The sequence below is a fragment of the Oncorhynchus tshawytscha genome, linkage group LG15 (assembly GCF_018296145.1).
Source record: "Oncorhynchus tshawytscha isolate Ot180627B linkage group LG15, Otsh_v2.0, whole genome shotgun sequence".
NCBI lineage: Eukaryota > Metazoa > Chordata > Actinopteri > Salmoniformes > Salmonidae > Oncorhynchus > Oncorhynchus tshawytscha.
The window spans coordinates 23,633,725-23,658,211 of record NC_056443.1 but is presented as its reverse complement, the minus strand read 5'-3'; the positions used below and the strand labels follow the sequence as shown (position 1 = coordinate 23,658,211).

General features: G+C 42.8%; 1 protein-coding gene across 39 annotated transcripts in view; it reads right to left on the bottom strand.

The window, feature by feature from the left end:
• LOC112214694 (receptor-type tyrosine-protein phosphatase delta) overlaps positions 1-24,487 on the bottom strand; it is a 905,847-nt gene that overhangs the window by 305,517 nt on the left and 575,843 nt on the right. For all 39 annotated transcript variants that reach the window (XM_042298333.1, XM_042298345.1, XM_042298336.1 and 36 more), the window contains exon 8: positions 748-795. The gene's annotated coding sequence lies outside the window, so the exon portion shown is untranslated. The remainder of the gene's footprint in view (positions 1-747; positions 796-24,487) is intronic.

Below are 24,487 nucleotides of genomic sequence, written 5' to 3'. Positions count from 1 at the left end.
CAATGGGATTTTTCTTCATATAAATTACAATTTGCCTTCTTGCTCATTTTGCAGTATAAATAGTAACCTATGATATTATCCGTCAGCCAGTTAACATTCTCATTTGAATACGATTCAGTGTGTCAGTGTAATATTAGACTTCTGGAAAAGACAAGTCCGTACAATACGAAGTCTTATATTATCTACAATTTACCCACAATGCCACTGTCTTCTTCATGTCTGTCTTCATCTACCAAACTATGTTAGCAGGATAAACTCAATCAAACCTGCATTGCAGTATTTACACAGTAGCTCATTTCCCTTAGTAATGGTTTTCATGACTGTAACAACATACAACCACATAACCACTCCCTACCACAGGAAGACACTTCCAGTTTTCACAATCAGACAGGTGTGTGCACAGGTGGACAAATAAGACCTTGCATTTATGTGGAAGGTTAAATGTAGTCTGTTGTGTATGTCAGTACTGCATTGTAGCTATCTTGGTATTGCGACAGTGGGCTGTTTTACATTCATGTCACTTTTGTGTTGTCAGAATGAGTTGTCACATCCCAGTAAACATAGCGCGTTGCACTGTGATACCGCGTAGACATGTGTCAATGTCTACACACAATGTCTGTCCTCCTTGTGTACATTCGATAGACAGGCAGCTATTACAGAATCAAACCCACAGTCCTTTATATCAACTGTAGACTGATAGAGCAACATCCCGAAACCAATCTGGAGTTATAAAGCATGGAGCCTTACCTTGAGGTTGAAGGTGTGAAAGTCATGGAACATTCTCTCTCCTGAGACCTGTGTGACAATGAAGAGGATGAGACGTCCGTCATGATTAAGGAAGCCCACAATTACAGAGAAGCCCAAGCGACAGTGATTGATCAACAAGGAACTCCCCTTAATGAATACTAAAGCACCCGAACGATCCAGAGACCAAATTGGAAAATGTAACTAGAACTACAGTACACAGTGCCAGATGCTTCACTCAGCTCGTGATAGCATGTTGATAGTGTGTTAGATGCTAGACCATTTTGTATGTTGGTAGCACCTATGAAGCCAGTTCTCAAGAGATATTCAATCAACAAACTCTGATAAACTTATCAAACCAGAAAGAGGGAACACAACATGAAGTCCACACATGAACAATGCATGGTCATAGTCATGGGAAAACACTGAATAGACAGAGTTCAGGGAAAGTACACCCTTAATATTGTGTCTGAAAGGCTGTGTCTGAAGGACAAAGAACAAGAATACAATTCCCTTCCAAACAGCGACAACAACCTATTCATGGTATCGGTGAGCCCAGGCCAACACTAGCAGGTAGCCTTGAAGATGGACAAAGATAGCAAGAATTGATCGAGTTTGAGTGAGTCTCGTGTTAAAAGACTGTCTGAACCCAAGGGCCACTCAAACATAACCGAATCAGTTTGACTGTCAAATACTACTTTGTTATCTACCTCATTGTTAATCATTAGAGAGAGAGAGAGATAGAGAAAATTCAGGCCCTGGAGGCGGACGCATCAGATGCCACCGATGCGTTCAAATTCAGATATCGATTCAGCTCCGTAATACACTGGAGTGTGACGCGCTCTGACTAACCATAGGGAGGTGCACCCTTTTCTTTTGGTTCTTTTCCCATCAAGTATAAGGAGTTGAGTGAGGCCGTTGCAAAAAAACAGACGGGTCCTTCAAGGGAATGCATCTGACCGGAGCTCCGCAAAACTAAACTGAATGAAACAAAAGACCACCAGTCCCCCTGGGAGAAGACGAAGGAGGGAAAAACATACTTGAGATTTGTGATAATTTCTTTCATGTTTCACAGAGCGAGTGAGACTGCCGAATGATGCCTTGGAATTGGGTGGTGCAGTCAATATTTAGCTATATGGACACTGTTGTTGGCACTCACTTCCTGGGCCACGAACTCAAGTGTAGATGCTATTTCACTTTTGGAGAAATCAAATAGTTTGAGTGTGAGAAGCAATGAGCTTCCACAGGGTTACGTCAGTTTGGAATGGTAAGCAATGTGCTTCCACAGGGTTACATCAGTTTGGAATGGTAAGCAATGTGCTTCCACAGGGTTACGTCAGTTTGGAATGGTAAGCAATGTGCTTCCACAGGGTTACATCAGTTTGGAATGGTAAGCAATGTGCTTCCACAGGGTTACGTCAGTTTGGAATGGTAAGCAATGTGCTTCCACAGGGTTACGTCAGTTTGGAATGGTAAGCAATGTGCTTCCACAGGGTTACGTCAGTTTGGAATGGTAAGCAATGAGCTTCCACAGGGTTATGTCAGTTTGGAATGGTAGGCAAGTACAGTGATTAATATGAAGTGTAAACTCTGGATGCTTGACTGATGACTTCTACCTCAAATGTATACTGTTTTATACTGTACATGTACTGATTATAACGTAAATACTGTAACCGTGTACACAATTCATCATATGAATCACCTTGCTTAGTTTTACAGCAGTATTGTCCAGTTAGATCACATCTGTAAGACCTTTTTACCTGTGGGCTCACCTATAGCAGCTTTGCAGAATCTCAAACATCCTTTCACTGGCAGATATTAACTTAACTGCTACCCTCCATTCATTAGAAAGTAATTACTCATATAAGGCGTTTACTCCATCGACTCCTCTCTTTTGCCAGGTGCAGAATCCTATAACTTCATATCTGGAAAAACAAAGTGGTGGTGTGTGCTGCACGTTACTATACTGTACCAGACTAAGCTGCCCTGTTTGAACATGATGCCCTCCAATGCAATCTCCCTCCCCGTCAAAACATCAAGATTACGGGGCTTAAGGTAATGGAAATGGGAGAATCAAAAATCCGGTAGGAAAGTACACAGCGTTGTCTCTGTGAGCACACGCTGTATGGGGTATGTTAGCTTTACTTGATCATTTATACTATTTGTACTATTTATTTACTTCTGGGTTCTATTCCTGTGTCCACACTAGCATACTACATAGAGTGAACCAATGTATTGGGCAGCATTCTACATGGTATGCTAGTTTGGACATAGAAAAAAATGATGTATTTGATTGATGGGAATCCTCTCCATCCTTTTTATGTCATTCTTTAGTCTCCACACCTGCAACTATTTTTCAGCCTTCCGCTGTCATCATATTGTACTGTACCAAAGACTTTTAACCTTACCTCAATAGCACCTCGCCACTAAAATGAACTTCGCCTGATTTGCCCTTGTTGTTGGTCTCCATAGAAACTGTCCCATCAAGTCCATTCAATTCAGAGTGACGGGGGGAAGGACTCTTGTCTGATAAGTGTTCTCAAAGTGGTCTCATTTTAATCGATTCTGAGAATGGCCTAGCATAATTACAGTTAATTAGATAACTACTGAGGTACTTTTTCTCGAGGACAGGACGATGATACGCTGATGTAAGCCTGTGGCTAGAGTTTCGAGAGGTAAAATTAACTTCTTCAACTTTAAGTTGAGCTTCATATAGACTAGATAATATGCATGCTAACCTATTCTTGTCAGGTTCAAATAGAGTTGTTTAGCCTTTCAGATATGACTAGATGTTTGTATCACCATGCTTCTTTATTTGAAGTTGAAATGAAGAGGTAAATTAAATGTCACATCACACTTAAGCTTTAGTAAACTCATTTGAAATGTGTTGGCATACAAAGGGCCTAATTCAACCCAAACACGTGGACATACCGATACCAAACACTGGTATCGGTATGTAACAAAAAATGTCATTTATATGCCGATTACTTAATCAGTGTTATACTGGGAAAACATCATTGATTGCTTTGGTATTAGTGCAACAACACTGATTGCCTTCTGGTAGTGTAATGGAAATGTTATATTTGATATTAAAAAAAACGGAAAACTGGAAAAAATAGTAAATCCTAGTGGCCAGTATTTTCTGACACCTCTCTGTATAATCTTAATCTGCTGGGAAAGGCTACCTGGGCTCAAGGCACTAAATTGTCAGCACCCTTCAATCAGCTTGGCATCGTGAGTCAGTCTGCACACCCACACATTGCAGAGGTGACGGTATGTATTTGACCACAGCTCCAGCTCATGTAAACATAAAGAATCCTGTTATATGTCTGCTTATTTGGAGTGTGTGACAATGCACACACCCCCACACACACAGTTTTTTGTTGCGTTACAGATTTGAAAAGTGGCTTTTTGTGGCCAGTTAGCATTTATACAGCCCAAGGTGTTGTGCATCAGATGTAAGAGCTATCTTGAAACAAGAAAGAAGTCAATATAGTATAAGCAACAGCTGAATGTGATAATTGCTTCAGGTTGCAAAGGGAGTCTCGGATGTTCTACTCATTACACTGTAATTCAGCCATCACTCTTTTGTTGTAAGCCAGAGCCATTGTTGTACAATCAGTCTACTGAATTCGCCATCTGGTAGTTTGCTTGTTTGCTCATCTTTGAGAAATGTTTGACACATTTCGCACACACACGTTTCTTTTGAGGTGTCATTTAGTAGTCAATAGGTAACAATGTCTTTGAATGGTGCAGTCCTTCAATCTCTGTTTCCGCCCACAGTTCGTAAACAGCTGGGCGGCCCCTGGCAAATGTCTATGCCAATACTTTGTTTACAAACATAAATCTTAGTATAGGGCCTCAGTTTGGCCAATGGAGTGTACCTGTAAGTAAGCTTTGAAAATGAACCTACAATCTTTTACAGTGTAAACATGATTTGTCCCTTTGGAATGCTGACAATAGTGATGTTGATCATGAATGATGATGATGATGATGCTTGATTGGTCCTTAAAATGACACTATATCAGGGATCATCCATTAGATTCAGCCGCGGGCCAATTTTTTCTTGAGCGGATGGTCGGTCGGCCAAAACGTAGACTGCAAATTGACTACAAGAAGTCCAAACATATATAATGTTTGACTAAAACATAATCATTTCAAGCCATGCTTATATTTGTATACGATCACCTGTCTCTATTTTGCGTGGGAATACTTTCTTCAATTAAAGAATAGATTTCTTCAATTACAATCACTTGGAGCCGATTTCCTGGTGTTTCTTCAGTCTATTATGCCCAGCATAATACATTTTTTGCTCAGAAAACTTGGCGGGCCGCCAGCTGGGGAACCCTGCACTATATCATAGGTTGCATCCATAGGGTTTACGATAGACCGTGAGTCACACAATCAAACACGCCTACAAATATGTGCACTGTGAAGTCATCTGCTCTGTATCTGCAGATCTGATACTACTGTGTCTGCGTACAGTTTCGGACGGCACATAATGCAACAACAACAAAAACGTCACTACCGACTGCGTTATCTCACACCGCACAGCAAAACGTATCTCCTTGAGTCCCGGCCTGACAATGATGCATCGTCCAAATCGTTCCTATTGATCCCCACCATTATAAACTATAATTCCACTTAATTAGTTGCCTTCACGGTCAACAAGATGGATTTGAAGCCTGCGAGTGTTGTCAACTTTAAGTGTAATTACTCACTACTGAATAATAATGGAGCCTATTTAGTTTAGTTTAAAACGATGACCCCCCCCCCCACACACACACACCCCATCCTCCCCTCTCTTTGTACCTTCTCAAATTTAGAGAGTGCCTGAATCCACAGCTAAATTCAACGATTTTATGTTAACAGTAGAATGGGTCCATGGAGCCTCTGGAGTTGAAAAAAGGAACATTTTGCTGGCGGAGCTGCTTGCCTCAGCACCGAGGGGCAGCATGTTTTAAATGCTCTGCTTTCACCCGGAATGGCCCACAAGAGGGATGCCAGGGGGTCCTTTGATGCAGGGAACCTGGGAATTTTGTGGCCATTCATCACGTTAATGAGTCACTTCATTGATTTACCCCCAAAACAGGAGTTTGTTCAAAAGTTCCACCCTGCTATCATAATTTGTTTCTTGAATTTTGGCTGAAGCTAGCAATTTGTCCTAACAAAAACTAATGGTTGGGGAGTTGATACAGTGACATACAGGCTTGTGGTTTATGAGAATATGTTTATGATAATATTGAGCACTTCTCAATCTTGGTTTCCACCCAAAGTGAGCCATGGAAGGCTACCACAGCAAAAAAATAAAAGTATTGAAGGTTACATTTAGCAAACCAACCACAGTTTACAAAAACAAATATAAGGGGCAGAAACAGAGGTTGAGAACATTGCTTTAGCTGTCTGTCTTATTGTATTGTTTGTAATATAAGTGTTTTTAGGACCCATGTTGGGTGGCCTTGTGTCAGACCACTGAGAAGTAGGAGAGATTAAAATGGAGGCAGGATATTGGAGCGCGGAATACATTTTACCGAGGAATCCAAATCTGTGATATTACCATTTTGGGGGTGAGCGGATTTAAAGGAAGATGGACTGATAAATCTTGGGCCAGGTGGAATAGATGAATCCAAAAGTTATTTACCCATTTTAATTGGAAATGTCTGTCACACTGAAGTGGCCTCGCTACCAAGCCAACTCTGGGAAAAGTCATGATCCTTCTACCTTGATCAGCGGCAGGTATTTTATGGAGGGTGATATGCTGCATGTCAGCCACATCTTTAGATTTATTCAGGCAATATATTCTGACGTTCAAGAGATCAAGTGTGTTGTGTAATAGTTGACTGAGGCCAGCTTTGTTAGTCCTATTGCATATGCTGCTTATGCACTTTCAACATGATGAACCCTTTCTATCACAGTATAGCACTGGGTTACTTTGCATCTTGATGAGTTCATTGGACAATGAGGAAGTTGAGGCAGTTCGAAGTCAACAGGTTCACTAATCAAGTCATTTTCAAGTAGAGCAGCTATTGTTTGATGTAATTATAAAATAATTATTTGGTGGGTGCTTTTATTTGTCCTACTTTAAGCATGTGTGATTTGGGAATGTGTTTTTTGCATATCCCGACTCCCTCTGAGACACCCTCGGAGAATGGGTTCAGAGCCAGGCATCAGCCATTATCAACGGCGACCCTGGAGCAATTAGGTTTAAGTACCTTGCTCAAGGGCACATCAACATATTTTTCACCTTGTCGGCTCTGGGATTTGAACTACAGACATGTCGGTTACTTGCCAAACACTTTGAGGTGATTTACACATAGTAAGTCATACTCAAGGTAATATAAAAGATAAACTAGGTGGTTAATAATTAGTTAGAATTAGTTTAGTCCTTAGAAAGGAAATTTAGAGACTTCAACTGACTCTGTCATTAAACCCAATGCTTAAGGTGATGCCAGTTGCTAATGACATGTTCTACTGGCCTAGGCTGTTAATTCTAGACTGAACTGAACAGACTGAGACCCCTAGGCCCCTTGAGCCAACCCCTAGGCTCATCTCCTCAGACACTTTAATCCCCTATGGGTGCCAGGGGCCTTGTCAATCTCCCACTCCCTCCTCCCTCTCTTCCCTACTCCCGACTCCCATCCCTGGGCTATCACACTGTCCTGCCTGTCTGGGGCTCTGAGTGACACGCTGGCGAGGCATTGGCTGGATGTTCTCCGTCTGGAGCCGGTCCAACAACTACGGACACTCTGGACCCTGATGATGTCATGTTGGGACAGCCGTGGCTGTTTTGGAGCCTGGGAGTGTGGGAGATGAGTCGATGGACTGTTGGGGGACTCTGTGTGTGTGTGTGTGTGTGTGTGTGTGTGTGTGTGTGTGTGTGTGTGTGTGTGTGTGTGTGTGTGTGTGTGTGTGTGTGTGAGTGTGAGAGAGTGAATGCGCAGGTACTAAAATGAGATTCAGACACAGATCTGGGGATAATGTCAAACAGACTTGCTTTTACAAGCTGTGATTTTTGCAAACAAAATACAGATACCTTCTTCGAGATTAGATTGGAAGTGCCAAAAATACAAGTGCTCTATATTATAAAAGTATTCAATCAATAAATTGAAAGCCCTTCAAAATAAAATGAACAAGTGCCACACAAAATAGAGTTAACACTCATCCTGGAGGGGATGGCCGTCGTTTAACGGGCTCCTGAATAATTGTGCTACTTTGTGTGTTTTTTTTGCTCTGTTTTTGATGGTTTTTGTACTTAATGTTTCATCCATAATTTCCTATGACATTAGAACAGCGATAACTCACCTCGAACTGGACGAGGATTTTCCTTTAATGAGTCGGACGCGAAGGATCTCCCCGCACCGGTGGGAACAACAACCTCTCCCTCAATGTGATCAAGACAAAAGAGCTAATTGTGAACTACAAGGCAAGGAGGACTGAGCACGCTCCCATTCACATCGACGGGGCTGTAGTGGAGCGAGTCGTGAGCTTCAAACTCCTTGGTGTCCACATCACCACCACAAACCAAAGCATGGCACTAAGACCGCACTCAATTAACTGTATAAGGCCATAAGCAAACAAGAAAATGCTCATCCAGAGGCGGCACTCCTAGTGGCTGGGGACTTTAATGCAGGCAATTGAAATCCATTTTGCCAAATTTCTGCCAGATGTGCAACTAGAAAAAAAAAACTCTAGTCACCTTTACTCCACACACAGAGACACATAAAAAGCTCTCCCTCACCCTCCATTTGGCAACTCTGACCTTAACTCTATCCTCCTCATTCCTGCTTACAAGCAAAACCTCAAACAGGAAGTACCATTGTCTGTTGAAGCGGTTGCTAAGCCACAGGACTGTGTCACTAGGGCAGACTGGAATATGTTCCGGGACTCATCCGATGGCATTGAGGAGTATACCACATAAGTCACAAACTTCATTAATAAGTGCATCAACGACGTCGTCCCCACAGTAAAAGTATGTACATATCCCAACCAGAAGCCATGGATTACAGGCAACATCCGCACTGAGCTAAAGGCTAGAGCTTCCGCTTTAAAGAAGTAGGACACTAATCCGGATGCTTATAAGAAATCCTGCTACGCCCTCCGACAAACCATTCACGAGAGCCCCTGCTGTTCCGGATGACTGTGTGATTAAACACCGTAGCCGACGTGAATAAGACCTTTAAACAGGTTAACATTCACAAGACTGCAGGGCCAGACAGATTACCAGGACGCGTACTCACAGCATGTCCTGACCAGCTGGCAAGTGTCTTCCCTGACATTTTCAAACTCTCTTTGACACCGGTCTGTAATAATACCTAAATGTTTGAAGCAGACCACCATAGTCCCTGTGCCAAAGAACGCCAAGGTAACCTGCCTAAAGACTACTGCCCCGTAGCACTCACATCTGTAGCCATGAAATGCTTTGAAAGGCTGGTCATGGCTCACATTAACAGCACCATCCAAGAAACTCTGGACCCACTCCCTTTTTTGTACCGCTCCAAAAAATCCACACACTCCACACAAAAATTGACACACTCTCTATTGCATTCCACACTGTCCTTTCCCACCTGGACAAAAGGAACACTTACGTGAAAATGTTGTTCATTGACTAAAGCTCAGCATTCAACACCATAGTGCCCTCCAAGCTCATCACTAAACTAAAGACCCTGGGATTGAACACCTCCCTCTGCAACTGGATCATGGACTTCCTGACAGGCCGCCCCCAGGTGATGAGGGTAGGCAACAACACATCTGCCACGCTGACCCTCAACACGGGGGCTCCTGTACTCCCTGTTTACCCTCGACTGCATGGCCCTGCATGACTCCAACACCATCATTAAGTTTGCAGATGGTGGTAGGCCTGATCACCGATGACGATGAGACAGCCTATAGGGAGGAGGTCAGAGACCTGGCAGTGTGGTGCCAGGACAAGAACCTCTCCCTCAATGTGAGTAAGACAAAATAACTAATCATGGACTACAAGGCAAGGAGGACTGAGCACGCTCCCATTCACATCAACGGAGCTGTAGTGGAGCAGGTCGAGAGCTTCAAATTCCTTGGTGTCCACATCACTAAGGACCTGTCATGGTCCAAACACACCAAGACAGAAGAGGGCATAACAATGCCTGTTCCTCCTCAATAGGCAGAAAATATTTGTCATGGGACCTCAGATCCTTAAAAAGTTATACAGCTGCACCCTGACAGCATCCTGACTTGTTGCATCACCGCTTGGTATGGCAACTTTGCAAGGCGCTACAGTACATCACTTGGGCTGAGCTTGCTGCCATCCAGGACCTCTATACCAGATGGTGTCAAAGGAAGGCCCTGAAAATTGTCAAAGACTCCAGCCACTCAAGTCATAAACTGTTCTCTCTGCTACTGCATGGCAAGAGGTACGGGAGTGCCAAGCCTGGGACCAAAAGGCTCCTTAACAGCTTCTAACCCCAAGCCAGGGAAATCAAATTGCTACCCAGACTATTTGCGTTTGACTCCCTTAATGAATGATTTAATTATTCTCTTGCACAATCTCAATGAACACTCACGGACATACACACGTGGATATTATTTCATTTTCTATCCCTTATTCTCCCAAATGCCAATTGGTAGGTACAGTCTTGTCTCATTCCTGCAACTCCAGTACGGACTCAGCAGAGGTGAAGGTCAAGAACCGTGCGTCCTCCGAAAGACACCAATGTGTCAGAGGAAACACTGTACACCTGGAGACCATGTCAGCATGCATGCACCTGGCCCACCACAGGAATCGCTAGAGAGCGATGGGCCAAACCCAGGCGATGCTGGGCCAATTGGTCACGGCCAGCTGAGACAGAGCCTGGACTCGAACCAGGCTCTCTAGTGGTATAGCTAGCACTGCAATGCAGTGCCTTAGACCACAGCGCCACTCGGGAGACCACACACACATGGATGTTGACGCCAAACACACACAAGCACGCACACACGCACACACACACACACACGCACACACGCACACACGCACACACGCACACACGCACACACGCACACACACACACACACACACACACACACACACACTTCACATACGCTGCTGCTACTCAGTTTATTATCTATCCTGATTGCCTAGTCATGTTTACCCCTACTTACACACAGTGCTTAATTTGAGCCGGATCCTTCCGGAACAGAAACCGGCACCTCTCAGATTTGACTTTGTTTGTTCCGGCACCTATTTGCCCAGATCCAGTACCTCTCACGGCATGATTTATTAATTATTTCACTGTTAGCACTGCATACATTCTAATAAAAAGCGATCTGCATTATATCAAGTTGTCCCATTGCTATTTCTCCCGCCCCCCACAGAAAGACCATCATGTAAAAGTGCGGTCCTTCTATGTAATCCTCCTATCCTGCCACACTGATTTCAGACCTGCTCTCTTATTTGAACATAGAGGTTATGGGGACGTCCGGTTTGGTCAGTAAATGTTCTTTACACAGGTCTTGGTAGTGGAGGTCAGCTAGTGAAGAGGTCCCTACGTAATCACGTAACGTAGCCTAGTCTAGTCGTCTCCCTACTGAATTAGAGTTGTGGGAAAGCCAAATAAAACATTGATAAGAAAAGGCAATCGAGTTGGACATTTTTCAACCCAAAAATCCAGAGAAAGATGGGGAATCGAACCCAGAACGTGCCAAAGAACTTTCAATGCCGGAGAAGAGGAGTGAGGTGCAAACTGTTCCTGATGGCAACGCTAATCCTGCCAGTTCAGCATCACCACCGGCACCTCCACCATCTAGTAGTCCTACTAGCGAGTCAGACTCAGCGGGAGAGGGAGACAGGGATCTGGGGGGCAGGGGGGGTAGTGCATCCACCGACAAAGTGCTCGGAGCAGGTGCAATTTGCAGTTTAAGAACAAGCAAACATATAACGCCTGGCTTGTCATGCAGAATTCAAAGTTGGGCTGTACATCATGTAAAAAGGTAGGGAGTTTGGGACTAGAAATGACTGGAGGGATTAAACTAGCAAAAGAGTGGGTGGAATGTTCCGTAAACTAACATCCTATGCATCAGTTGTACTAAACAACAACAAAGAGCCCTCAGAAACATGGTTTTTGAACATGCCTGAACCAAGGCGCATTTGGTGGCAGCAAGCTTTGTAGACAAGGCTTAGGAGGACACCCAGGTTAACACTCAAAATGAAGGAAAAAATAGGCACGACAGCCAGAGTCTTCAGAACAGCCTTAGAAGGGGGCTAAACATCACAGCCACATGCTCGCTCATGGCTTTGAGCAAGAAGTTGACTCTCAGGAGTTAAATGGACTTGACATGGGGAGAGTCATTGTGGAAGGTTTTGAAAACTAAGGTAGGACATTTTTTGACCTTTACCTTCACAGCACAGAACAAGTTTGTAATCTGAATATGTGCTTCACATTATCACATAAGCAGGAGGCCTTATAGGCCACATATTTTCATATGTGTGTTCTGCTGTGGCTTACATTGATGTCTCTTATTTGAAGATATATTCCGATATTGTGATATTTGTTCTACTGCTACATTCATGTCTTGTAAAATTGATGAAATTCCCACAGCTGAGTATGTGTGCATATGGCGGGTGTTCTGCAATGTCGTCTAAAAATGTTCCTGTACATTGATGTCTTGAAAATTAGGCTATAAGAAATACGGACTTGTGTAAGCCCCCGAGCTATACTCAAGTATGTGGGCAAACTGCAATGACGTCTGAAATGCCTTGAATTAATTATCACCTTTGGGAGTGCTGTCCGATTCACCACCATAGATAGTAGGCTACTTGTGTTCTATTTTGTGTTTGCACTTTTTTTCTCAATGTGTTCCGGTACCTCAGAGCCCCCGGATAACACCCCCCACCCCACCTTTGACTTGGTACCCATTGTATATAGCCTCGTTATTGTTATTTCATTGTGATACTATTTTTCCTTTTTATTTATCAAATTTTTCTTACTTACTTTTTTAAAACTTTAAAACTGCATTGTTGTTAAGGACGTGTAAGCATTTCACGGTAAGGTCTACCTTCACCTGTTGTATTCGGCGCATGTGATAAATACAATTTCATTTTATTTGAAAGAGTAGCCAACCAGAAATGTTTTGACTGACTGTAACACTAAATGTCTCTAGCCCAGCCTCCCATACACCCTAACAAAACCACACTGTTGTTGTTATTGCACATTTCCTGTCCGGCGATAGTGTCTATCACTGACACCAATCGGCTCGTTCACACCATCTGCCAGTGAGTTACCCAGAGACACCAGAGTGCCAAGGGACACTTTAAATGTGCCACTGCCTTAATGCCCCATGTGTAACCATCAACAGGCAATGTGTTGCGAGTGAGTCTCTAGTCTACAGTATAGTAGGGCAAAAAACATGAGGACAAAGAAGGGATGTACTTAGGAGTGTGGACAGGAAATCACCTGAGGATGTCTTCTCACAAGTAATACAGTCAGGAGTTCACACTTCACCTCAGTGGCAGCTGAGAACAGAGGTTGCTTTAAGTGAATGGGTTTGATTCCATTTCAATTTAAGTCAAATTAGACCAATTAAACAGAATCCCCATTATGAATCAGATACTGTATATTGTTCAATGTTTTCTTTGAAAAACTGACCTTTGCAAGAAATGTACCATATCGCACAGCCAGCTGGCAAAGAGATGGACAATTTACAAACAGTGCCTTCAGAAATTATTATTCACACTTCTTGACTTTTCCCTAAGAAAATGTGTTACAGCTTGATTTTAAAATTTGGTGCCACTGGAAGACACACAATATCCCATAATGTCAAAGTGGAATTATGTTTTGAGGAATGTTTACAAATGAATTAAAAATGAAAAGCTCAACTGTCTTGAGTCATTAAGTTGTCAACCCCTTTGTTATGGCAAGCCTACATAAGTTCATGAGTAAATATTTGCTCAACAAGTCACATAATAAATTGCATGGACTCACTCTGTGTGGAATAATAGTGCTCAACATGATTTTTGAATTACTATCTCATCTCTGTACCCCACACATACAATTATCTGTAAGGTACCCTCAGTCGAGCAGTAATTTCAAACATGGATTGAACCACAAAGACCTGGGAACCTATTGGTAGATGGGTAAACATTTTAAAAAGCAGATATTGAATATCTCTTTGAGCATGGTGAAGTTAATATTTACACTTTGGTTGGTGTATAAAAATACCCAGTCATTACAGAAATACAGGCATCCTTCTTAAAACTCAGTTACCGGAGAGGATTTCACCATGAGGCCAATGGTAACTTTAAAACAGTTACAGTGTTTAATGGCTGTGATAGGAAAACGCTGAGGATGGATCAATAACATTGTAATTACTCCAAAAAACTAACCTAAATGACAGAGTGAAAAGAAGGAAGCCTGTACAGAATCCAAAATATTCCAAAACATGCACCCTGTTTGCAATAAGGTTAAACTGCAAAACATTTGGCAAACAAATTAACTATGTCCTGAATACAAAGTGTTATGTTTGAGGCAAGTCCAACACAACACATCACTGAGTACCACTCTTCATATTTTCAAGCATGGTGGTGGCTGCATCATGTTATGGGTATACTTGTCAACAGCAAGGACAATGATGTTTTTTTGGGATAAAAAGAAATGGAATAGAGCTAAGCACTGGCTGGTTCAGTCTGCTTTCCAACAGAAACAGATACAAATCCACCTTGCAGCAGGACAATAACATAAAACACAAGGTCAAATCTACACTGGAGTTTCTTACCAAGAAGACATTGAATGTTCCTGACTGGCCTAGTTACAGTTTTGACTTATATTTGGCCTGAAAATCTATGGCAAGACTTGAAAATGGCTGTCTAGCAATGATCAACAAACAACTTGACAGAGCTTGAAAAATGAAAAACATAATAATGTGCAAACATTGTACAATCCAGGTGTGCACAGCTCTTAGAGACTTACCCAGAAAGACTCACATCTGTAGTCGCTGTGAATGCTTCGATTATAATCACAGCCGTATATATCCCCCTCCAAGCAGACACATCGATGGCTCTGAACAAACTTTATTTAACTCTCTGCAAACTGGAAACGATTTATCCGGAGGCTGCATTCATTGTAGCTGGGGATTTTAACAAGGCTAATCTGAAAACAAGACTCCCTAAATTTTATCAGCATATCGATTGCGCAACCAGGGGTGGAAAGACCCTGGATCATTGTTACTCTAACTTCCGCGACGCATATAAGGCCCTGCCCCGCCCCCTTTCGGAAAAGCTGACCACGACTCCATTTTGTTGATCCCTGCCTACAGACAGAAACTAAAACAAGAAGCTCCCACGCTGAGGTCTGTCCAACGCTGGTCCGACCAAGCTGACTCCACACTCCAAGACTGCTTCCATCACGTGGACTGGGAGATGTTTCGTATTGCGTCAGACAACAACATTGACGAATACGCTGATTCGGTGTGCGAGTTCATTAGAACGTGCGTTGAAGATGTCGTTCCCATAGCAACGATTAAAACATTCCCTAACCAGAAACCGTGGATTGATGGCAGCATTCGTGTGAAACTGAAGGCACGAACCACTGCTTTTAATCAGGGCAAGGTGTCTGGTAACATGACTGAATACAAACAGTGCAGCTATTCCCTCCGCAAGGCTATCAAACAAGCTAAGCGCCAGTACAGAGACAAAGTAGAATCTCAATTCAACGGCTCAGACACAAGAGGTATGTGGCAGGGTCTACAGTCAATCACGGACTACATGAAGAAACCCAGCCCAGTCACGGACCAGGATGTCTTGCTCCCAGGCAGACTAAATAACTTTTTTGCCCGCTTTGAGGACAATACAGTGCCACTGACACGGCCTGCAACGGAAACATGCGGTCTCTCCTTCACTGCAGCCGAAGTGAGTAAGACATTTAAACGTGTTAACCCTCGCAAGGCTGCAGGCCCAGACGGCATCCCCAGCCGCGCCCTCAGAGCATGCGCAGACCAGCTGGCCGGTGTGTTTACGGACATATTCAATCAATCCCTATACCAGTCTGCTGTTCCCACATGCTTCAAGAGGGCCACCATTGTTCCTGTTCCCAAGAAAGCTAAGGTAACTGAGCTAAACGACTACCGCCCCGTAGCACTCACATCCGTCATCATGAAGTGCTTTGAGAGACTAGTCAAGGACCATATCACCTCCACCCTACCTGACACCCTTGACCCACTCCAATTTGCTTACCGCCCAAATAGGTCCACAGACGATGCAATCTCAACCACACTGCACACTGCCCTAAACCATCTGGACAAGAGGAATACCTATGTGAGAATGCTGTTCATCGACTACAGCTCGGCATTCAACACCATAGTACCCTCCAAGCTCGTCATCAAGCTCGAGACCCTGGGTCTCGACCCCGCCCTGTGCAACTGGGTACTGGACTTCCTGACGGGCCGCCCCCAGGTGGTGAGGGTAGGCAACAACATCTCCTCCCCGCTGATCCTCAACACTGGGGCCCCACAAGGGTGCGTTCTGAGCCCTCTCCTGTACTCCCTGTTCACCCACGACTGCGTGGCCATGCACGCCTCCAACTCAATCATCAAGTTTGCGGACGACACAACAGTGGTAGGCTTGATTACCAACAACGACGAGACGGCCTACAGGGAGGAGGTGAGGGCCCTCGGAGTGTGGTGTCAGGAAAATAACCTCACACTCAACGTCAACAAAACTAAGGAGATGATTGTGGACTTCAGGAAACAGCAGAGGGAACACCCCCCCATCCACATTGATGGAACAGTAGTGGAGAGGGTAGCAAGTTTTAAGTTCCTCGGCATACACATCACAGACAAACTGAATTGGTCCACTCACACAGACAGCATCGTGAGGAAGGCGCAGCAGCGCCTCTTCAACCTCAGGAGGCTGAAGAAATTTGGCTTGTCACCAAAAGCACTCACAAACTTCTACAGATGCACAATCGAGAGCATCCTGGCGGGCTGTATCACCGCCTGGTATGGCAACTGCACCGCCCTCAACCATAAGGCTCTCCAGAGGGTAGTGAGGTCTGCACAACGCATCACCGGGGGCAAACTACCTGCCCTCCAGGACACCTACACCACCCGATGCTACAGGAAGGCCATAAAGATCATCAAGGACATCAACCACCCGAGCCACTGCCTGTTCACCCCGCTGCCATCCAGAAGGCGAGGTCAGTACAGGTACATCAAAGCTGGGACCGAGAGACTGAAAAACAGCTTCTATCTCAAGGCCATCAGACTGTTAAACAGCCACCACTAACATTGAGTGGCTACTGCCAACACACTGTCAATGACACTGACTCTACTCCAGCCACTTTAATCATGGGAATTGATGGGAAATGATGTAAATATATCACTAGCCACTTTAAACAATGCTACCTTATATAATGTTACTTACCCTACATTGTTCATCTCATATGCATACGTTGATACTGTACTCTATATCATCGACTGCATCCTTATGTAATACATGTATCACTAGCCACTTTAACTATGCCACTTGGTTTACATACTTATCTCATATGTATATACTGTACTCGATATCATCTACTGTATCTTGCCTATGCTGCTCTGTACCATCACTCATTCATATATCCTTATGTACATATTCTTTATCCCCTTACACTGTGTATGACAGTAGTTTTTTTGGAATTGTTAGTTAGATTACTTGCTCGTTATTACTGCATTGTCGGAACTAGAAGCACAAGCATTTCGCTACACTCGCATTAACATCTGCTAACCATGTGTATGTGACAAATAAAATTTGATTTGATTTGATTTGATTTATGTAAATTAGATATTTCTGTATTTAATTTTCAATAAATTATCAAACATTTCTAACAACATGTTTTCACTTTGTCATTATAGGGTATTGTGTGTAGATCGGTGAGAGAAAAACATCAATTTAATCCATTTCGAATTCAGGTTGTAACACAAAAAAAAGTGGAATAAGTCAAGGGTTAGGAATACTTTCTAAACATGCTGTATCTAGGCCTAAATCAAGACGCTGTTTGATTGTTTTAAGTATAGGTTTACACGACAATGACAGACATGTAATGCGCTGCTCAGCCACTTTGTCAAGTTACTGATAAACATAGTGGTTTAATGTTATGGTAATTTAAAAGCAGACTGTCTTTGAGGAAAGAATTTAATCATGGTTGATTCTGTCTCGATGCATTTTTCTTAGAAGAGCCTACTGGCACACAACTTCAAAACAAAGCCTGTGATTTTGGGGTCTTGTTTCATGCTTCTGGCGGTTTGATTGTCACTGTTTTCACATGCAACAGGGGAAAGAGAGAGCTTCATGTGTTGCTCAAGGTTCTTTTAGGTACTTCCCCAATCTCCCTGCACAATTAATTCGATTTTTGGGGGTATTATCAAGAGGTAGCCATGCAAAGTGGCATGACAGAAAAATGGTCCAGAACCCGAGGCTTTCCCTCAGCTGGATGTCGTCACCACAACCCAGTGTATCTATGGGACAGAGGATAAGCATGTTTCAACCAAAATGAGGACAGAATCAAATCACAACGTTGGAATAAAAAGTGACAGAGCAGCACTGAGACTGAGATAGGGTTGGGAATGAATCCTAAACATGCATGTTTGAAAGTACGAAAAATACATGAGCAGATTCACTATTAAACAGTGTTCCACAGTTAGTGTTTAGCAGAAACATGTCAAAACCTTCTTTTTGGAATCATGAAGGTACATTTTCCAAATGTCGAAGACAACAGAAGACAATATGTTTCTACAGAAAGTAATCAAAGCATTTCTAGGAAAAAAATACCCACTGAACATATTGGACCTGTGCGTTCGGACCTGCTTCCCAAACTATTGATATCAATCCAGACGTTTGACACATAATCCGGGTAGCAGAAATTCATCAAATTAAAGATTGAATAATTATCTCAAGTGCAATGAATTAAACACGCCAATGAACTCATCTTCAACAGCTGTCCAAGCTTCACCACTTAATCACTTGTGAGAATTACCAAACAAATTGAGGACGCGGAGTGCATGAAATAATCTCTGCAAAGTGCATTGTTTACTAACAGTAATTACTATCACACTGTGCTCTGTGTATTAGCGAGCCAAGTGACTACTACACAGTGCTAAAATTGAAGTTTATTTCCAAAATGCTATATCCACATTTTTTTTTTTCACCAGAAATGATTGCTTCTATGATTTTGCATTCATAGATTTTAGGTGTGCATTAAAATGTTTTTCTTTGGAAAATGCCTTCAGAAAGCCTTCATGCCCCTTGACTTTTTCCACATTGTGTTGTGTAACAGCCTGAATTCAAAATTGATTAAATTTACATTTTGGGTCACTGGTCAACACACAATGTAATAGTGGAATTAAGCTTTTAGAATTTTTTGCTAATTAATAACAAATTAAAAACTGAAATGTTTTGAGTTAATAAGTATTAAACCCCTTTATTATGGCAAACCTAAATACGTTCAGGAGTAAACATTTGCTTAACAAGTCAAAAAATTTGCTAATTTTATTGGTCGCATACACATATTTATCAGATGTTATTGCGGGTGTGGCGAAATGCTTGTATTCCTAGCTCCAACAGTGCAGTAATATCTAACAACACACAACAGTACAGACAAATCTAAAAAGTAAAAGAAATATTAATTAATATTAAGAAATATTTAAATATTAGGACCAACAATGTTGGAGTCAGGAGTGTATATATATATATATACACTGCTCAAAAAAATAAAGGGAACACTAAAATAACTCATCCTAGATCTGAATGAATGAAATATTCTTTTTAAATACTTTTTTCTTTACATAGTTGAATGTGCTGACAACAAAATCACACAAAAATTATCAATGGAAATCAAATGTATCAATCCATGGAGGTCTGGATTTGGAGTCACACTCAAAATTAAAGTGGAAAACCACACTACAGGCTGATCCAACTTTGATGTAATGTCCTTAAAACAAGTCAAAATGAGGCTCAGTAGTGTGTGTGGCCTCCACGTGCCTGTATGACCTCCCTACAACACCTGGGCATGCTCCTGATGAGGTGGCGGATGGTCTCCTGAGGCATCTCCTCCCAGACCTGGACTAAAGCATCCGCCAACTCCTAGACAGTCTGTGGTGCCACGTGGCGTTGGTGGATGGAGCGAGACATGATGTCCCAGATGTGCTCAATTGGATTCAGGTCTGGGGAATGGGCGGGCCAGTCCATAGCATCAATGCCTTCCTCTTGCAGGAACTGCTGACACACTCCAGCCACATGAGGTCTAGCATGGTCTTGCATTAGGAGGAACCCAGGGCCAACCGCACCAGCATATGGTCTCACAAGGGGTCTGAGGATCTCATCTTGGTACCTAATGGCAGTCATGCTACCTCTGGCGAGCACATGTAGGGCTGTGCGGCTCCCCAAAGAAATGCCACCCCACACCATGACTGACCCACCGCCAAACCGGTCATGCTGGAGGATGTTGCAGGTAGCAGAACGTTCTCCACAGCGTCTCCAGACTCTGTCACGTCTGTCACATGTGCTCAGTGTGAACCTGCTTTCATCTGTGAAGAGCACAGGGCGCCAGTGGCGAATTTGCCAATCTTGGTGTTCTCTGGCAAATGCCAAACGTCCTGCACGGTGTTGGGCTGTAAGCACAACCCCCACCTGTGGACGTCAGGCCCTCATACCACCCTCATGGAGTCTGTTTCTGACCGTTTGAGCAGACACATGCACATTTGTGGCCTGCTGGAGGTCATTTTGCAGGGCTCTGGCAGTGCTCCTCCTGCTCCTCCTTGCACAAAGGCGGAGGTAGCGGTCCTGCTGCTGAGTTGTTGCCCTCCTACGGCCTCTTCCACGTCTCCTGATGTACTGGCCTGTCTCCTGGTAGCACCTCCATGCTCTGGACACTACGCTGACAGACACAGCAAACCTTCTTGCCACAGCTTGCATTGATGTGCCATCCTGGATGAGCTGCACTACCTGAGCCACTTGTGTGGGTTGTAGACTCCGTCTCATGCTACCACTAGGTGAAAGCACCGCCAGCATTCAAAAGTGACCAAAACATTGAGAAGTGGTCTGTGGTCACCACCTGCAGAAGCACTCCTTTATTGGGGGTGTCTTGCTAATTGCCTATAATTTCCACCTGTTGTCTATTCCATTTGCACATCAGCATGTGAAATGTATTGTCAATCAGTGTTGCTTCCTAAGTAGACAGTTTGATTTCACAGAAGTGTGATTGACTTGGAGTTACATTGTGTTGTTTAAGTGCTCCCTTTATTTTTTTGAGCAGTGTATACAGTGGGGAGAACAAGTATTTGATACACTCCCGATTTTGCAGGTTTTCCTACTTACAAAGCATGTAGAGGTCTGTAATTTTTATCATAGGTACACCTCAACTGCGAGAGTCGGAATCTAAAACAAAAATCCAGAAAATCACATTGTATGATTTTTAAGTAAATTAATTTGCATTTTATTGCATGCCATAAGTATTTGATACATCAGAACTTAAAGCAGAACTTAATATTTGGTACAGAAACCTTTGTTTGCAATTACAGAGATCATACGTTTCCTGTAGTTCTTGACCAGGTTTGCACACTGCAGCAGGAATTTTGGCCCACTCCTCCATACAGACCATCTCCAGATCCTTCAGGTTTCGGGGCTGTCGCTGGGCAATACGGACTTTCAGTTCCCTCCAAAGATTTTCTATTGGGTTCAGGTCTGGAGACTGGCTAGGCCACTCCAGGACCTTGAGATGCTTCTTACTGAGCCACTCCTTAGTTGCCATGGCTGTGTGTTTCGGGTCGTTGTCATGCTGGAAGACCCAGCCACGACCCATCTTCAATGCTCTTACTGAGGGAAGGAGGTTGTTGGCCAAGATCTCGTGATACATGGCCCCATCCCATCCTCCCCTCAATACGGTGCAGTCGTCCTGTCCCCTTTGCAGAAAAGCATCCCCAAAGAATGATGTTTCCACCTCCATGCTTCACTGTTGGGATGGTGTTCTTGGGGTTGTACTCATCCTTCTTCTTCCTCCAAAAACGGCGAGTGGAGTTTAGACCAAAAGGCTCTATTTTTGTCTCGTCAGACCACATGGCCTTCTCCCATTCCTCCTCTGGATCATCCAGATGGTCATTGGCAAACTTCAGATGGGCCTGGACATGCTCTGGCTTGACCAGGGGGACCTTGGGTGCGCTGCAGGATTTTAATCCATGACGGCGTAGTGTGTTACTAATGGTTTTCTTTGAGACTGTGGTCCCAGCTCTCTTCAGGTCATTGACCAGGTCCTGCCGTGTAGTTCTGGGCTGATCCCTCACCTTCCTCATGATCATTGATGCCCCACAAGGTGAGATCTTGCATGGAGCCCCAGACCGATGGTGATTGACCGTCATCTTGAACTTCTTCCATTTTCTAATAATTGTGCCAACAGTTGTTGCCTTCTCACCAAGCTGCTTGCCTATTGTCCTGTAGCCCATCCCAGCCTTGTGCAGGTCTACAATTTTATCCCTGATATCCTTACTCAGCTCTCTGGTCTTGGCCATTGTGGAGAGGTTGGAGTCTGTTTGATTGAGTGTGTGGACAGGTGTCTTTCATACAGGTAACGAGTTCAAACAGGTGCAGTTAATACAGGTAATGAGTGGAGAACAGGAAGGATTCTTAAATAAAAAACTAACAGGTCTGTGAGAGCTGAAATTCTTACTGGTTGGTAGGTGATCAAATACTTATGTCATACAATAAAATGCTAATTAATTACTTAAAAATCATACAATGTGATTTTCTGGATTTTTGTTTTAGATTCCATCTCTCACAGTTGAAGGGTACCCATGATAAGAATTACAGACCTCTACATGCTTTGTAAGTAGGAAAACCTGCAAAATCGGCAGTGTATCAAATACTTGTTCTCCCCACTGTATACACACACACACACACACACACACACACACACACACACACACACACACACACACACACACACACACACACACACACACACACACACACACACACACTGCCTTCGGAAAGTATTCAGACCTCTTGACTTTTTCCACATTGTTTCATTTCAGCTTTATTCTAAAATATATATTATTTTTTAAATCCTCAGCAATCTACACGCAATACCCCATAATGAAAAAGTGAAATGTTTGTTTTTTTGCAAATTCATTGAAAATAAAAAACAGAAATTACTTATTTACGTAAGTATTCATCCCCCTTGGTATTTTTGCTATTTTGTTGCACTACAACCTGTAATTTAAATAGATTTTTATTTGGATTTCATGTAATGGACATACACAAAATAGTCCAAATTGGTGACGTGAAATGAAAAAAAATGACTTGTTTCAAAAAATTCAAAAAAATTAAAAACGGAAAAGTGGTCCGTGCATATGTATTCACCCCCTTTGCTATGAAGCCCCTAAATAAGATCTGGTGCAACCAATTACCTTCAGAAGTCAAATAATTATATAAATAAAGTCCACCTGTGTGCAATCTTAGTGTCACATGATCTCAGTATATATACACCTGTTCTGAAAGGCCCCAGAGTCTGCAACACCACTAAGCAAGGGGCACCACCAAGCAAGCGGCACCATGAAGACCAAGGAGCTCTCCAAACAGGTTAGGGACAAAGTTGTGAAGTACAGATCAGAGTTGGGTTATACAAAAATATCCAAAACTTTGAACAACCCACGGAGCACCATTGAATCCATTACAAAAAAATTGAAAGAATATGGCACCACAACAAACCTGCCAAGAGAGGGCAGTCCACCAAAACTCACGGACCAGGCAAGGAGGACATTAATCAAAGAGGCAACAAAGAGACCTGAAATTTGCTCAGTGGTGAGATTTTTGGAGGGAACATTGAACAACAACATTGTAGTTATTCCACAATACTAACTTAAATTACAGAGTGAGAAGAATAATGCCTGTACAAAATACAAATATTCCAAAACATACATCTTGTGTACAACAAGGCACTAAAGTAAAAAAAATGTGGCAAAGAAATTAACTTTATGTCCTGAATACAAAGCGTTATGTTTGGGGCAAATCTAACACAATACATCACTGAGTAACCCTATTCATATTTTCAAGTATGGTTGTTGGCTGCGTCATGTTCTGGGTATACTTGTCATCAGCAAGGACTAAGGAACTTTTGGGATAAAAAAGAATAGACCTAAGCACAGGCCAAATCCTAGAGGAAAACCTGGTTCAGTCTGCTTTCCAACAGACACTAGGAGACAAATTCACCTTTCAGCAGGACAATAACCTAAAACACAAGGCCAAATATACACTGGAGTTGCTTAACAAAGACAGCGCTGAATGTTCATGAGTGTTCTAGTTACAGTTTTGACTTAAACTGGCTTGAAAATCTATGGCAAGACTTGAAAATGGCTGTCGAGCAATGATCAAAAACCAAATTGCCATACCTTGAAGAATTTTCTAATATTGCAAATATTGTACAATCCAAGTGTGCAAAGCTCTTAGACACTTACCCAGGATGACTCACAGTTGTAATCACTGCCAAAGGTGTTTCTAACATGTATTGGCTCAGGAGTGTGAATACTTGAAATTAGATATTTCTGTATTTCATTTTCATTAAATTTGGAAAAAAAAATGTAAGACATGTTTTCACTTTGTCATCATGGGTTACATGTAAATGGGTAAGAACATGTTTTATATTTAATCAATTTTGAATTCAGGTTGTAACACAACAAAATGTGGAATAAGGCAAGGGGTATGAATACTTTCAGAAGGCACTGTATCAATTGTTTAGTTGGAATGGATTGTTTGTATCCTGTATATTTG